This window comes from Trachypithecus francoisi, unplaced genomic scaffold (assembly GCF_009764315.1).
Source record: "Trachypithecus francoisi isolate TF-2019V2 unplaced genomic scaffold, Tfra_2.0 Contig00340, whole genome shotgun sequence".
Lineage (NCBI taxonomy): Eukaryota > Metazoa > Chordata > Mammalia > Primates > Cercopithecidae > Trachypithecus > Trachypithecus francoisi.
The window spans coordinates 74,028-80,113 of record NW_022680579.1 but is presented as its reverse complement, the minus strand read 5'-3'; the positions used below and the strand labels follow the sequence as shown (position 1 = coordinate 80,113).

The 6,086-nt window shown below is 38.9% G+C and overlaps 1 long non-coding RNA gene across 1 annotated transcript; it reads right to left on the bottom strand.

The window, feature by feature from the left end:
- Positions 1-1,944: 1,944 nt before the first annotated feature.
- Positions 1,945-5,862, bottom strand: LOC117083417. Its single transcript, XR_004437077.1, has 3 exons — positions 5,841-5,862; positions 5,655-5,656; positions 1,945-2,077 (listed from the first exon to the last, which is right to left on the bottom strand). It is a non-coding gene; the product is annotated as an uncharacterized LOC117083417 (long non-coding RNA).
- Positions 5,863-6,086: the final 224 nt, after the last annotated feature.

Here is a 6,086-nt window from a genome sequence, read left to right as displayed (position 1 = left end):
AGTCCATCGAGATGTCCTAATTAAGTGGAATATGCAGTGATCTTAGTTTTATGGCCCTAAAGTAAGAACCAGATGTCAGTTATAGTTTCAAAAAAATCACTGAAATGTTATGGGCCTGGAGTGAGGAGGGTAGTACTCCCAAGTGTGATGATGATTTCATGGAGGTTGGTAGATTAAGAGACCAGAATTTGTTCCAGAGTATTTCTGTTGACAAGGGATTTATCGACTGAAATGTGTTATGTCCGAGGAATGAATGTATGTACTAGGTAATATTAAGGATATCTAGGGTGGGTCAATATCCATATGGATTATATTTGTATTGTACAGTCAGTAATAGTAGATGTACCATAATTGATTAAGGGAATGTTAATACGTACTTATATGTGTGTGGACTAGATTTGTAACATATTCTCATACATTAATGCATTATCAACAATTACAGTACTACAATTATTCATGGGGACTAGTAGTAATGCATGAAGTATATAAAAGCACAAATGTATTAATGCTAGTTGATTAACACTGGCATAGTAGTTAAAGTGTGTCCTGAGAAAAAAATCAGGGAGTAGTTTAATTAGAATTTTAATTACAATTTCAGCTTTGCGTGTTGACCATGAAGTGGGAATGTTTTTTCCTTGAATTGTTCTTAGGAGGGGATTCTCCATTTCGGCTTTACAAGACCAAGATATTGAATTTTACTACAAGAGCATTTTCATTTAAGTAATTATTTTCAATTAGGGTAGTGAGTAGTATAAGTGTGAGGACAGTAGAGAAGTACATGATGGGTGCAATATGTCCAGTGGCAATAAAACGCTATTTGACTGGCTGCTCTCTGATTCATGAGCATAAGCAGGTCAACCACTAGGATTCAGAATAGTCATTGACATAATGTCCAGAATATTGTGCTTTGTTGTTTTGACGTGTGAAGTTTTGGAATAAGTGCTAAAATGAGAATGGAGGATATGAGGGTCAGTATGCTTCCTAGTTTGTTAAGGATAGATCATAACATTGCATATGCAAACAAAATATACCACTCTGGCTTAATGTAGGTTGGGGTATAAAGGGGGTTGTCTAAAGTGTAATAATCTGAGTTGCTCAGGAGGTACTGTGAAAATAGTACTAGAGTTATTAGAAGGAAGAGAAGAAAAAGTATACCTAGAATATCCTTAGTTGTATAGTAGGGGTGAAAAATTATTTTGTTAGGGTCAGATGAAACCCCTGAAGGGTTGGTTGTTAGATCTTGTTTCATGCTAAAATAAAGGTGAACTGGCACAGGCCATGCAGGAGAGGGACGACCCGGACCCTGATCGCATAAGGATGCTCTCGAGCAAGGCTTTGAGCCCTCTGGATGTTGGCAAGGCCATTTCCAAGGCCTGTGCAGCAGGTGGCGCTGGTGGGCTCTCCTGTATTGCTGGAATAATCTATGCTATTTGCTTTGCATTTGGTTGATCATATATATGCAGACAACTATTGGAGGGGATTCACGGTGAGGTCTGGGGAGTGTTACTCATTCGGTAATAGTACTGCCCACCCCCACTCCAGATCCTGGAATATGGGGCAATACCCATGAGCTGAAAAGATAGAAGAGAGATCTTACCACATTACTCTCGGAAAACTTGGCCCTGGGCCTGTCCCTACAATATGGGTTAATGTGGTATTCCCCTAAAGGCAAAAATTCTATGCAAAATTTGTCATGGTTAAGTTCCCAACTTATTTCTTATTCTGGGGATTATATAAATGGTGAAAAAAATGATGTAAATAGATGGGAGGTTAATTCTATGAAAAGATTTGAGTTTGTGGGACACAGTAAGACGACAAGAATGTTAAATTTGGTGCCTATACAAAAATGAAAGTAAAATACTAAAATTAAAAAAAAAAGAAAAATTGTTGTTAAAGTATAACCTTACACTTATAAGAGACTGTGCTGTGCCAGTTCAAAGCCTATAACCAATTGTGCTGCTATAATTGTCCCTATTACCTTTTCCTGAAGACCACACAATGGTCCCGTCTATCACCTGTAACCGCAAGAGCCACCAAGTCTGATATAAGACTTTGTTATGTTAACCATTAAGCTTGCCTATCTAGTTCCATAGAAAAAAGATCAGGATTCTCCAAAAGGGTAACCAAGGAAAGAGGAACAAACTGACCATCCATGAAGAGAACTGTTCTTGATGGACTTCTGAGAATATCCTAATAATCTATATATAATTATGTAATCGCCTGATGCTCTGCGAATGGACAATTGTTCTATAAGATACTATATAAGCCTGTAGTAAAAATCATTCAGGGCTGTCAGCCTTTTGCTGGGCTGCAGTCTTGTCTGTGCCCTCTTGCATGTTGTGTCTGGTGTCTTTATTGTCTCTCGCCACCTTGCCTCTCCCCTTTGGGGTACCTTGGCCACGCCAGGGCTGGACCCCAGCAGTGAACAGTTGCTAGAGCTGTAATGATGAAGGGTAAGATGAAATGGAAGGGAAAAGTTGTGTGAGGATGGCTTTGTCAACTGAGAATCCACCTCAGATTCATTGTACAAGGTCAGTTCCAATATATGGGATAGCTGATAGTAAATTTGTAATTATCATAGTGCCTCAGAATGATATTTGGCCTCATGGGAGCATGTAGCCTATGAATGCTGCTGCTATAGTTGTGAATAGAAAGATAATACCAATATTTCAGGTTTCTAGGAATAGAAATGATCCCTAGTATAAGCCTAGGTCAACAAGTAAGAAATGACAAATGAAAAATATTGAAGCTCCGTTTTTATGAAGACGCGTAACATTCAGCCATAAGTTACATCCCAGCTGATATGAGCAACTGAAGAAAAATCAGTTGAGCTGTCTGATGTATGGTGCATGGCCAAAAATAATCCTGTGATAATCTGGAAAATTAGGCAAGCACCAAGAAATAAGCTGAAGTTTCCTGATATAGAAATGTTAGATGATGTGGGAATATCAATGAATGGCTAGTAATTTTTATTAGCAGGTGCGTTTTGCAGGTATTAATCATGAGTGTTTTTATAGTGAACTACAATAATGGTTTTACATATAATTAGTCCTGATTACAGTCCATGTGGGAATAAAAGTGTATGTTTTAATTTTATTAAGTATTCTTTTGGTTATAGGTTTTGTAGGTTTTTCTTCAAAACTTTCTTCTATGTATGGAGGCCTACGGCTAATTTTTAGTGGTGCTGTAGGTTGTGATATCATATTGAATTTTGGTGGGGCTTTAATAGTCTTTTTGATTTCTTTGGGTAGTATGATGGTTTTGGTTATACTAAGGGAATGGCTATTGAAGAATATCCCAAAACATGAAGGTCAAGTATTGACATTTCAGGGACTTTGTATTAGGATTACTAATAGAGTTAACATTGGTTCAATGAATAGTTGAGTACAATGGGGTGTTGGTAATGATTGTTTATAATACCGTAGAGAGTTGGATAATTTTTTAGGGTGAGGGGTGGGGGTTGTTGTGTGAGGATTTTGTGCATGTGGCTGCCTCATTTAGGAGATGTTGGCCTATTATCCAGGTGTTGAGGCTTTTGGCTAAAATTCCTTCCCATGGGTGCATTGTGACATATTGCTAGGTTAGAATAATAATAATGTGACTCTTCTACCTGAACCCTGACAACAAGAGATATTATCACATATTCCTGGGCCTATAAGCTAGGTGATTCTTATCTCCTTTCTGTGCCCTGCCCTCAGAGAACATTTTGAGATATTATTTGACTTAACAGCTATGTAATATGACTCTCCTCTCCTGCCTAGGTCCTGTTCACTGAAGAAATTGTGACATACAGCTGATTGCAAAACCTTGGTGATATGACTCTCCTTCATATTCTAAACTTTGCCAGGAGAGGGTATTGTAGCATACTGCAGTGCCCAGCATGTAGGTGGAGTGACCCCTCTTTTCCTTCTTTCCTGTCTGTTGGCCTTGGTGACATACTATTTAAGCTGTACTTAGGTAATGTGACTCTTTTGATTAGGCCCAACCTACAAATGAGATTATAGTGTATCACTGGGTCAGCATCCAGGTGATGTGACTTTCTTGCCTTGTTCCTGCTCACAGGTGAAATTGTGACATACACATGGGTTATACACAATAATCATTCTAATATCTAGACAAGTCAGTTGAGATATTTTTGCTCTCATAGGAAGTCTCATGGCCATGGGTAAATCTTATGGGTTTTTTTTTTTGTTGTTGTTGTATAAAGTTCACCAAGGATTATAACACTTAGGTATATCATGTAAAGCCTTAATGATACAAAGAGTGTCATAACAGAGACCAGCAAGGAGGTGAAAATGTGATTATTTTATGCATATCTAGTTGACACAATTGTCATTCTACACCTGAAAAGGGCTTAGGAATGAGGTACTAAACCTCACACACAAAAGCAGTTAAAGGTTGAAATAATTACTCTCATAAATGCATCTGATTTACAGGTGGTTCGGTAACATGAGCTATGATTTAGCATGCCTGTGGCATGTGACTCCCCTACAGAAACACAATCATGAAGTGGGATTGGGAATATTATACATGAATCTTGTGCATTGTTGAGATTGTGACTGTTCTACTTGACCGAACTCATAGAAAGAGTTGACTCACATACACGAATCCAGGACTTGTATGGGATGTGAGTATCGTTGTGTCAGGTAACTTTGCCCAGCACATGAATAATTTGACACTCTTTTCTAGGCCTAGACCACAGATATAATTGTACATTTGTGGAACAAGCACCTGAGCAATATATAACATATTCCTTTGCTCTGCCTAAAAGGGGCACACTTATATATCACTGAGACCATCATCACCCAGGTGATGTGAATTATCTGTCTGAAACATGCCTACAAAGAGAATTATGCCTTACATCTAAGTTTATCATGCAAGTGATATGCCTCCCTTCAACTGCCAGGGCCCGGCACTTACAGGGCATTGTGACACATAATTGGGTGATTATGTGTCTTCTTTTCATGTTCTTCTTTTCACGTTCTGTTAATGGAAGCATTGTAACATACTACTTCACTCAGCACCTAGGTAATGTTCCTTTGCTTTTGCTTGAGAACTGACCACATAGGAATTGTGACATATTGCTGCTCCAGCACAAAGTTTAGGATATCTCTAGCATTGGTACTGTACATAATGTCCATTGTGACACATATCTAGGCCAATTGCCTACGTGAAGTGAATCTCCTCTCTTGCCAAAATCCTGCCCAAAGAGGTTATTTTGATATGTCACTGAAATAAGCATCCAGGTGATGTGACCCTTCTGGAAAGTACATGCTCAGGAGGTGGATTGTGATGTTTCACTGGACCCATACTCACATAGGTGATGTGATTTTCTTGAATTATCTCTGGCCACAGGAGATGTTGTGTCATATACCTGTGAACATAACAAAGACCTAATAAAAAGTAGTGTGCCTGAAGTGAGGATATGTACATGATGGTTATTCTTCTTCTTAAACCTTTCCACAAGTGTAAATGAGATATATACCTTTGCCCAGCTCCTGCGTGATTTAATAATCCTGCCTAGGTGTAGCCCTCAAAGAGATGGGGACATATACTTCAGGTGAGCACCTCGATGATTTGATTCTCCTTTCTTAAGAATATCCTCAGGAAGGTTGTAACATGTCTCCGGACCAATCATCTAGGTTACTTGACACTTCTCTCCTGCCTGTAGCCTCCTTTCACTGGGGATAGCAGCATTTCTAAGCTCTGCATCTAAATGAAATGACTCTTGCTTAGTCCTTTCACCTAGAGTCATTGGTCTGGCCCATTCAACAGGACACAATGTGACATATCTATGGGACTGACATTTAGGTGATATGACTCTGCTCTTCTTCTTGGACATTGCCCAAAAGGGACATTGTGCCATATATCTGGGTGTACCCACAGTCATGCAAATTTCCTGACAAAAACTGGCCTGCAAAGAGAATATTGGAAAATTTCTGGCTCAGGATTTAGATGATTTGACTGTCATGCCTCTATCATTACCACAGAGTAAATTGTGGCGTAAACTTAGGCACAGCTCACAGGCAAGATAATGACTCTAATATTAGACCCCATAAATAGGAGTAATTTTGACATTCATAACT